We start from the raw sequence: 9,618 nt of genomic DNA, 5'->3' as shown, positions 1-9,618 counted from the left end.
GACATCACAACAACTTTCCAAATCTCACCATCTTCTATGATCTAGAGCAAGGATGAAGATAACTTCAACATGTAGAGCAAGGAAGAATGTAACTTCAATACATGTGTCCTATGTTTTCATACTCAATCTTTGTGCTAGTATGCATAACATGTTACGACTTGAGGTAAATAAATGCATCTATCTTTATTGGAACTACACTCCACATGTTTCTCTAGCTTTAATTTAATCTCTCAAATATGCAGCTAATGTTATATTAATGTTGTACGCATTCATATAAACTTGCTTTGTTTTGCTCCATCATTATTACGAGTTACCAAAACTTTTTATTGTGCCAAAAAAAACATTGGAATGGAATATTCAATTGCAGAGAAATCTAAAACCAACACTTCCATCTCAGGGAACTCCATTTTAGTCCCACCAATTGATTCTCATCACAAATTTCATGTTCTAAGCACCATGGGCACAACATTATTCACAAAAGCTCAGACCACAAGGTGTGTTTCAAAATGTACTACCTAAATATTATGGATGAGTAGCTACAATGCAGAACAAAATTTTAATCACTCATAAGTACAACACTTCTCACAATATTTCCTTCCTCATTCACCACATGTATATGAATTAAAATTTTCATATCACAATTTGAACTTGAACTTGAATTTGAAGCTAAAACTATGCATATGAACTTTTCAATCTTCGAACTAAGCTTTGAAACTGCATGCTGAGATTTGAAAATTGAGCCTTTAATTTGAACTTAGGCAATATAATTGGGTGGGTATGGAGTGTGCCAATCAATTCATAAGGGCCTTTATTGTTTTGAAAATTTTAGAGTATGGATTGTCTCAAGGAAGGGAAGGGAAACACCAAAAACACGTACACTACCGACAAGCAAAACTAAAGAGCAAACTAGACCTAGCCACAACAAAAACTTTATGTACAAAGAATAGGCCAAGCAACCCATACTCAGAAGAATGTACCTGGTTGCTCATGGAAAACCATTAACTAGTTGAAAGAAGTATGTACTGGTACAAATTAATGGTCGGTTTTCAAGTGAGTCCATTCTTGAAAATTGTAGTACAAACATTGAAAAGAAAAACTTGGTAGCCACAAGGATTTTGAACAACAAACTAAAACCAAGGAGCCAACCAACATTATAGCCCATCAATTGTGGTACATTATGCTTCCTTTTGGAGGATGGTTCTTATTAGCACTCTTGATGTCTTCCATGAGATAGTCAGAAAATGAAATGGGACTTTTATGGAGAAAGCTTTTCTTGGAATTGTCGGAATGATCACCCACATAGCTTCTACTTAAGTCTACATCTTCCACTTCCATTGATTCATATTCCAAGAACCTATCTACAAAATCTATCTCAAAACAAAAATATTCCAGTATAGGAGCAAAATCCATCAGCCCATCTTCACAATCAAACCTGAACACTTGTAATTCAAGTTGTGTGCATGCAATTGGTCTGGGGGTAAAAAGAATTTACCTTGACTTCGATCTCATCTTTCTTAGTATCTTTGAATGCCTTGGGTTGAAAAGACTCTTCGTTCATTTTGATGTGATCAAACAAAAATAATTCATAATCAACTTCAATCTTTTCTTGTGTATGTTGATCTTTCATACCTTCCTGAATAACATCATTTGATGAAATATCAATAGTAGTTCCAAATATAAAAGAATCAAATTCTGCATTTGAAACATCTTTTGATAAGTTTTCAATTGATCTTCCACCTTGCAGCCCTTGTTCATTAGGAGGTAGATCAAAGCCAATCATTGAGTCAGCTGATTGTGAGACGTATTCATCCTCAAACTCAACATGTAGATGGTAGGCTCTAGCTATACTATGGGGGATACTTTCAATCAGAAGAGGAATTAGAATATCTTCATCATTAAAGACTGTTAAACTTTGATAAATATGAGGTTCTGATTTAATTTCTTTGAGAATGAGCCTTTTCTATTTAGGCTTTTCCTTAAGATAATTTTTTTGTTCACAAATATAAATTCCTACTTGTGAAATTTCTTTACACTTCATTCCACTTAGAAACATGTCATCATCTAAACTAATAGCCTTCCTTTTTGCATCTTGCAATATTTGCACTTTTAAATGAAGAAGCAACAATTTAATTTCTGTTTGCATGGCAACAATGAAAACACACAACTGATTATTTTCAGTTGATTCGCTGGTTAGGGGTATTTTACCAATAGTTCTATTGAATCTATCAATAAAATCTCTCATGATTTCCCCTTTTTCCTACTTGATTTGAAAGAAATTAAATAACAATTTAGCTACATCAAGTACAGGCATAAACCTCTAAAGAAATTTCACCTCAAGATCATTCCAACAGGTGATGCAATTGGTCGGTAAATTTTGGAACTATTTAGTGGCATTTCTCACAAGGTTTTGAACAAACAACCTGATGAATACATTTTATTCCTGCACACCAAGAACACCACATTTAACAATGACTATTTTGATGTGGTCATTTGGATCCGGAGTCTTGTCTCTGGAAAACTTTGGGAGATATTCTATTGAACTTTTAGGTAAGGCTAAGTATTGAGACAAAGAAAATAGCCCAATCTAAGCCCTCCATGCTAGGCTGCAAGCAAAGCCATATCACTAGACTTCTTTTACCAAAAACAAATTAGAGTCGCCAACCTCCATCTTGGGGAGGTAACCTTTAGATATCCAAGGAAAGGAAAGCATTGAAACTTTGTTTTCTTCCCCAACAGAGTCACCAAAAAATGATTAGTAAACAAGTTTGTCGTCTCCATAAAACACCTTCAAAAATGACTCTTGAATAACCAAAAAGAAAGACAGACTCTGAAACTAACAATATAGTCACTTGCAATTATCTTGTCAAGTGCTCTCTGAATTTTGAAATAGAGATACACCTCCCTCCTTTTGATTCAAAATAAATAATTTTTAGATTTTCCTTTAACCAGAAGGCACATAAGGAATATTAACATTGATTCATCAACATGATATGAATGTGAAGTTGGATTTAGAAAAAATTAAAAGGAAATCAAATACATAGCGCATAGGCTATCTAATCAATCTTTCCCATCTACAGAGAAATGAAATGAAATCTAATATTCATTTTGCATATTTGGATGAATAAAACTTCAAGATTTCATCATACACCAAAAACCTTAATAAATGAGAGCAAGATTTTATTTCAAATATGACCAGAGTGATCGTAGGATCACTTCCAACTAGAGAAAAATAAATTAAAACCATAGGATTTCAAGCTAAATTCCTCTTTATTTAAAATAAACAAACAAACAACCATATGATTATTTTCCCTTACATTAGAAACAAGTTGCAAAATAAACATCATTTATTCCTTCCCTTCTCTGTTACAAATTTTTATAACTAAAATGCCTTCCCCTTTTTGGAAAAATGTACAAACATCTCTCCCCCTGAGAAGAACAACCTATTACAATTATTTTTCACCCATTGAATAATTTTCAAAAAAGTTTGACAACTATCCCAACTTCTTTCCGAACTCCCTTTTAACTTCTTGGGTACATTACATAATAATTAATTCCCTTAAAGAATTAATTATTCCTTTCCCAATCTAGGTCATTCTCCAAGAATTTATGTTCGTACAAGTTTTCTACAAATGCCTCATGTTACAATGATAATTAATTCTTTTAAAGAATGAATTATTTTAAATTCTTTCACATTTATCTTACCCACTTTAGCTTACCAATTCACTTGTTTGCTTTTTTTAATTTTAAGTGCAATAATCATTTAGCACTTTACAATAACCTTGTCCTTTGTATTTTCTCATTTTCACCCTCATATCATAAAAATAATTAATTCGTTTTTTAGAATTAACTATGTGAGAGATTAATGACCACATCAAAGCAGTCATTATTACATGTGGTGATCTTGGTGTGCAGGAAGAAAATGTATTCATCAAGTTGTTTGTTCAAAGCCTTGTGAGAAATGCCACTAAATGTTTCCAAAATTCACTGGCCATTTGTATCACCTGTTGGAATGATCTTGAGGTGAAATTTATTTAGAGGTTTATGCTCACACTTGATGTAGCTAAATTTTTATTTAATTTCTTTCAAATCAAGTTGGAAAAAGGGGAAGTCATGATAGATTTTATTGATAGATTCAAAAGAACTGTTGGTAAGATACCCCTAACTAGCCAACCAACTGAAAACAATTAGTTGTGTGTTTTCATTGCTGCCATGCAAAGAGAAATTAAATTCTTGCTTCTTCATTTAAAAGTGCAAACATTTCAAGATGCAAAAAGGGAGGCTAATAGTTTAGATGATGACATGTTTCTAAGTGGACTGAAGTGTAAAGAAATTGCATAGGCAGCAATTTATATTCGTGAACAACAAAATAATCCTAAGGAAAAGCCTAAATAGAAAAGGTTCATTCTCAAAGCAGTTAAATCAGAACCTCCTATTTATCAAAGTCTAATAGTCTTTAATGATGAAGATTTTCTAATTCCTCTTGTGATTGAAAGTATCCCCCATAGTATAGCTGGAGCCTACCACCTACATGTCGAGTTTGAGGATGAATACATCTCACAATCAACCAACTCAATGATTGGCCTTGATGTACCTCCTAATGAACAAGGGATGCAAGGTGGAAGATCAATTGAAAACTTATCAGAAGATATTTAAAATGCAAAATTTGATTCTTTTATATTTGGAACTGCTATTGATATTTCATCAAATGATGTTATTTAGGAAGTTATGAAAAATCAACATACACAAGAAAAGATTGAAGCTAATTATGAATTGTTTTTGTTTGATCACATCAAAATGAATGAAGAGTCCTTTCAACCCAAGGCATTCAAATATATTGAGAAAATGAGATGGAAGTCAAGGGAAATTCCTTTTACCCCCAGACCAATTCCATGCACATAACTTGAATTACAAGTGTTCAGGTTTGATTATGAAGACAGGCTAATGGATTTTGCTCCTACATTGGAATCTTTTTGTTTTGAGATAGATTTTGTAGATAGGTTCTTGGAATATGAATCTTTGGAAGTGGAAGATGTAGACTTAACTAGGAGCTATGTGGGTGATAATTCCCACAATTCCAAGAAAAGCTTTCTCCATAAAAGCCCCATTTCATTTTCTGATTATCTCATGGAAGACATCAAGAGTGTTGATAAGAACTAGCCTCCACAAGAGAGCATTAATGTACCATGATTGATGGGCTATAATGTTGGTTGGCTCCTTGGTTTTAGTCTACTGTTCAAAATCCTTGTGGTTGCCAAGTTTTTCTTTTCAATGGCTGTACTCCAATTTTTAGGAATGGACTCACTTGCACATCAACCATTGTTTCGCATTGGCACATACTTCTGTCAACTAGTTAATGGTTTTCCATGAGCATCCAGGTACATTCTTCTGAGTATGGGTTGCTTGTCCTATTCTTTGTACATAAAGTTTTTGTTGTGGCTAGGTGTAGTTTGCTCTTTTGTTTTGTTTGCTAGTAGTGTAGGTGTTTTTGGTGCTTCCCTTCCCTTCCTTGAGACACTCCATACTCTAAAATTTTCAAAAAATAAAAGGCCCTTATGAATTGATTGGCACAGTCCATACCCACCCAGTTATACTGCCCAACTTCAAATTGAAGGCTCAATTTTAAAATCTTAGCATGCAGTTTCAAATCTTAGTTCGAAGATTGAAAAGTTCAAATGCATAGTTTGAGCTTCAAATTCAAGTTCAAGTTTAGATTATGATATGTAGAATTTAATTCATACACATGTGGCAGGTGAGGAAGGAAATATTGTGAGCAACATTGTAATTATGAGTGATTCAAATTTTATTCTGCATTGTAGCTGGTCATCCATAATGTGTAGGTAGTACATTTTGAAGCACACCTTGTGGTCTGAACTTTTGTGAATAATGTTGTGCCTGCAGTGCTTGGAACATGAAATTTGTGATGAGAATCAATTGATGGGACCAAAATGGAGTTCCCTGAGATGGAAGTGTTGGTTTTAAATTTCTCTGCAATTGAATATTCCATTCCAATTTTTTTTTGGCACAATAAAAGTTCTGGTAACTCATAATAATGATGGAGCAAAACAAAGAAAGTTTATATGAATGCGTACAACATTAATATAGCATCAGCTGCATATTTAGGAGATTAAATTAAAGCTAGAGAAACATGTGGAGTGTAGTTCCAATGAAGATAGATGCATTTATTTACCTCAGGTGGTAACATGTTATGCATACTAGCATGAAGATTGAGTACACAAACATGGGACACATGTATTGAAGTTACCTTCTTCCTTGCTCCATGTATTGAATTTATCTTCATCCTTGCTCCACATCATAGAAGATGGTGCGATTTGGAAAGTTGTTGTGATGTCTTTTACATAGGCACAAGTAACATTTTCATGGAGTGTCGTTCTCTTGAAGTACATGGGAAAGTGTTTATGCCAAGTAGGTGAGGTTGGCAGTGATGGTTCAAGCTGCTAACAAGAGGAAGATCTCTAACTATGGATAATACGGTTCATCTATAAAAATATGCTTCATGAAATGGTGCACATCAAAAAAATTTATCATGCAAAGCTATTGCTTATTGATGGGTTTGGGGAGTACAATCTGGCAAGGAACAACTATGAGGACTTTTCTCTCTTTTGTAAGACCAGTCAACATATTTAAAGTGGGCAAAAAATGCTTCCTCATGTCCTAATTCCACCAGTGATCTTGCTCCTCTTTTCGATTGTCCTCATTATGGGTGTGAGTACTTATATTACATACACGATTTAGGATGAAAATGGAATTGGCCCTTACATTGCAAAATGGAAGGAAACAGGTACATCTGGTAGAATAAGTCAACCAGAGTCACTTTAATGACTTCTAGAGTTTCATTTGTCGGGTCATGTTAGCTATGGAGAATTCAGTTAATTAAGTGTAAACCATGATTAAGTTTTCAAAGATCAGCTTTCCCTAATGCCACTAATTAATCATGAAGCATCACAATAAAATGTGTTAACCCTAATTAGGGTTGAGATGCAATGGCTAGAAAATAAGAGGAGATTGAGTGGAACTAAACATATAGTCCACTAAGGTCACTGTCCACGAACTCTTCAATTAACAATGTCTCAGCTTTCACCAGATGTGATTCTTGTTCCTACACCTAAGGTGCTTGGAACCTGTGAACTTTGCATAGAAAAGTGATCGAGAAATGAGATTTTAATGAGATTTAAATGTATTTAGCAAGTTCCCATCCAGGTTTGTTGCAACCATAGTTTTATGTAGTGGAGCGAATTAGTCCAATGATGAAAGCTCTAAATTTCTGTGCAAAGAAGAATCTTTCATGCCAAATTGAGATTGTGCATATGGAATAACATATTAGGGTTGAGATGTGATGCATATTTCAAATGTATCCTCTTTGTGTTCTTCAAGTTGACCAACCAGCGAATGTGAAATGGAGATGTTTGTGATATTGAGAGGTAGTTCTCAATTATAAAAGCTCACCAAAATTTGTTATTAATGATATATGAATAGGGAGCATGTATACATAACCATCTTCTATAGTTGTGGTCATTCACAGGTGGACATTTGGTAGATCTACTCAATCACATGAAATTGAAGATTGCAAGTGACATCAAGAGACTACAGTGGTGAATGGTATCCAATGACAACAAGATATGTACAAGAAACTAATATTCCTTGTCGAGACATTTTTTTGGAAATGAAAATTGTTGTGAAAAAGTATGCATCTAGTCTTCAAATCTTCTAAGTGGAAGGAATCTCAAATTCATTATTATCCAATAGTACAATTTGCTGATTCATTCCCTAAATGAGGAACTAGGGAGAATTGTGTCTGAGAGATGCCTGTGAATGAAAATATGAGAGATTTTTTGTGGAGGTCAAAGACATGGATAAGATATAAACACTTGGAAATCCATCATTCTCATGTTTTATCACAAAATAATTATCTGGTTGCTCGAGATATGTGCCAAAAGCATAGAACAAAGGTTGGTGTTTCATCTTTCAAGAGAATGCATAATTGTAGTTAGAATTACAATGAAATGATGACTCTATAGCCAATGGATGAAGCACTAAAGTATTTCCCCTCTTCATTTAAATATGTGAGAATTAAAAACAAGGTAAGCTTTTATATATATATATATATAAAATTTATTATTTCAAAATTAATTTGCATTGTATATTATTTAATTCTTTCAAGAATTACATATTATCACATTTAAATGAAAAATAATTAAATAAACTATTTAATTTAGACCAACATTAATCTATCACATAGTTAATTCTAAAAAAGGAATTAATTATTTTTATGATATGAGGGTGAAAATGAGAAAATAAAAAGGACAAGGTTAATTCTTTGTAAAGTGCTAAATGATTTTTGCACTTAATATAAAAAAATGCAAACAAGTGAATTGGTAAGCTGAAGGGGTTAAGATAAATGTGAAAGAATTTAAAATAATACATTCTTTAAAAGAATTAATTATCATTGTAACATGAGGCATTTGTACAAAACCTATACAAACATAAATTCTTGGAGAATGGCCTAGATTGGAAAAGGAATAATTAATTCTTTAAGGGAATTTATTATTATGTAATGTACCCAAGAAGTTAAAAGGGAGTTCAGAAAGAAGTTGGGGCAATTGCCAAACTTCTTTTGAAAATTATTTAATGGGTGAAAAATAATTGTAACAAGTTGTTCTTCTCGGGGGGAGAGATGTTTGTACATTTTTGCAGAAAGGGGAAGGCATTTTAGTTTTAAAGATTTTTAGTAAAGAAGGGAAGGAACAAATGATATTTATTTTACAACTTGTTTTTGATGTAAGGGCAAATAACCATATGGTTGTTTGTTTGTTTATTTGAAATAAAGAGGAATTTACTTTGAAATCCCATGGTTTTAATTTATTTTTCTCTAGTTGGAAGTGATCCTACGGTCACTCTAATCATATTTGAAATAACATCTTGCTCTCATTTTTTAAGGTTTTTGGTTTGTGATAAAATCTTGAGGTTTTATTCATCCAAATATGCAAAATGAATATTAGATTTCATTTTATTTCTCTGCAGATAGGAAAGATTGATTAGATAGCCTATGTGCTATGTATTTGATTTCCTTTTAAAGTTTTCTAAATCCAACTTCACATTCATATCATGTTGATGAATGGATGCTAATATTCCTTATGTGCCTTCTAGTTAAAGGCAAACCTGAAAATTATTTATTTTGAATCAAAAGGAGGGAGTTGTACCTCTATTTCAAAATTCAGAGAGCACTTGACAAGATAATTGCAAGTGACTCTACTATTAGTTTTAGAGTTTGTCTTTCTTTTTGGGTATTCAAGAGTCATTTGTGAAGGTGTTTTTGGAGAGGACAAACCTATTTACTAAACAATTTTTCACTTTAGATTTAAAGCTTGGAGAAAAACCCTTGATAAGCTAACAGATTGAAATTCCCTGAATGTGTAAGGAATTTCTCTACTTAGTATTATTTCATAATACTATAAGATGCATCAACCAGTTTTAAAAGATGTTCATTAACTCCTCCTTTGATGGAAAATCTTCCCAACAAGTATTTTAAAGGAAATACTAAAAAAGCATAAACACTCCATTCATAGAAATGAATTGAATGTGCAGATTGAAAAACCACTT

This window comes from Cupressus sempervirens, chromosome 5 (assembly GCF_028749045.1).
Source record: "Cupressus sempervirens isolate cs-2001-9-10 chromosome 5, ASM2874904v1, whole genome shotgun sequence".
NCBI classification, from domain to species: domain Eukaryota; kingdom Viridiplantae; phylum Streptophyta; class Pinopsida; order Cupressales; family Cupressaceae; genus Cupressus; species Cupressus sempervirens.
The sequence above is the reverse complement of the archived record's forward strand: the minus strand, read 5'-3'. Positions refer to the sequence as shown.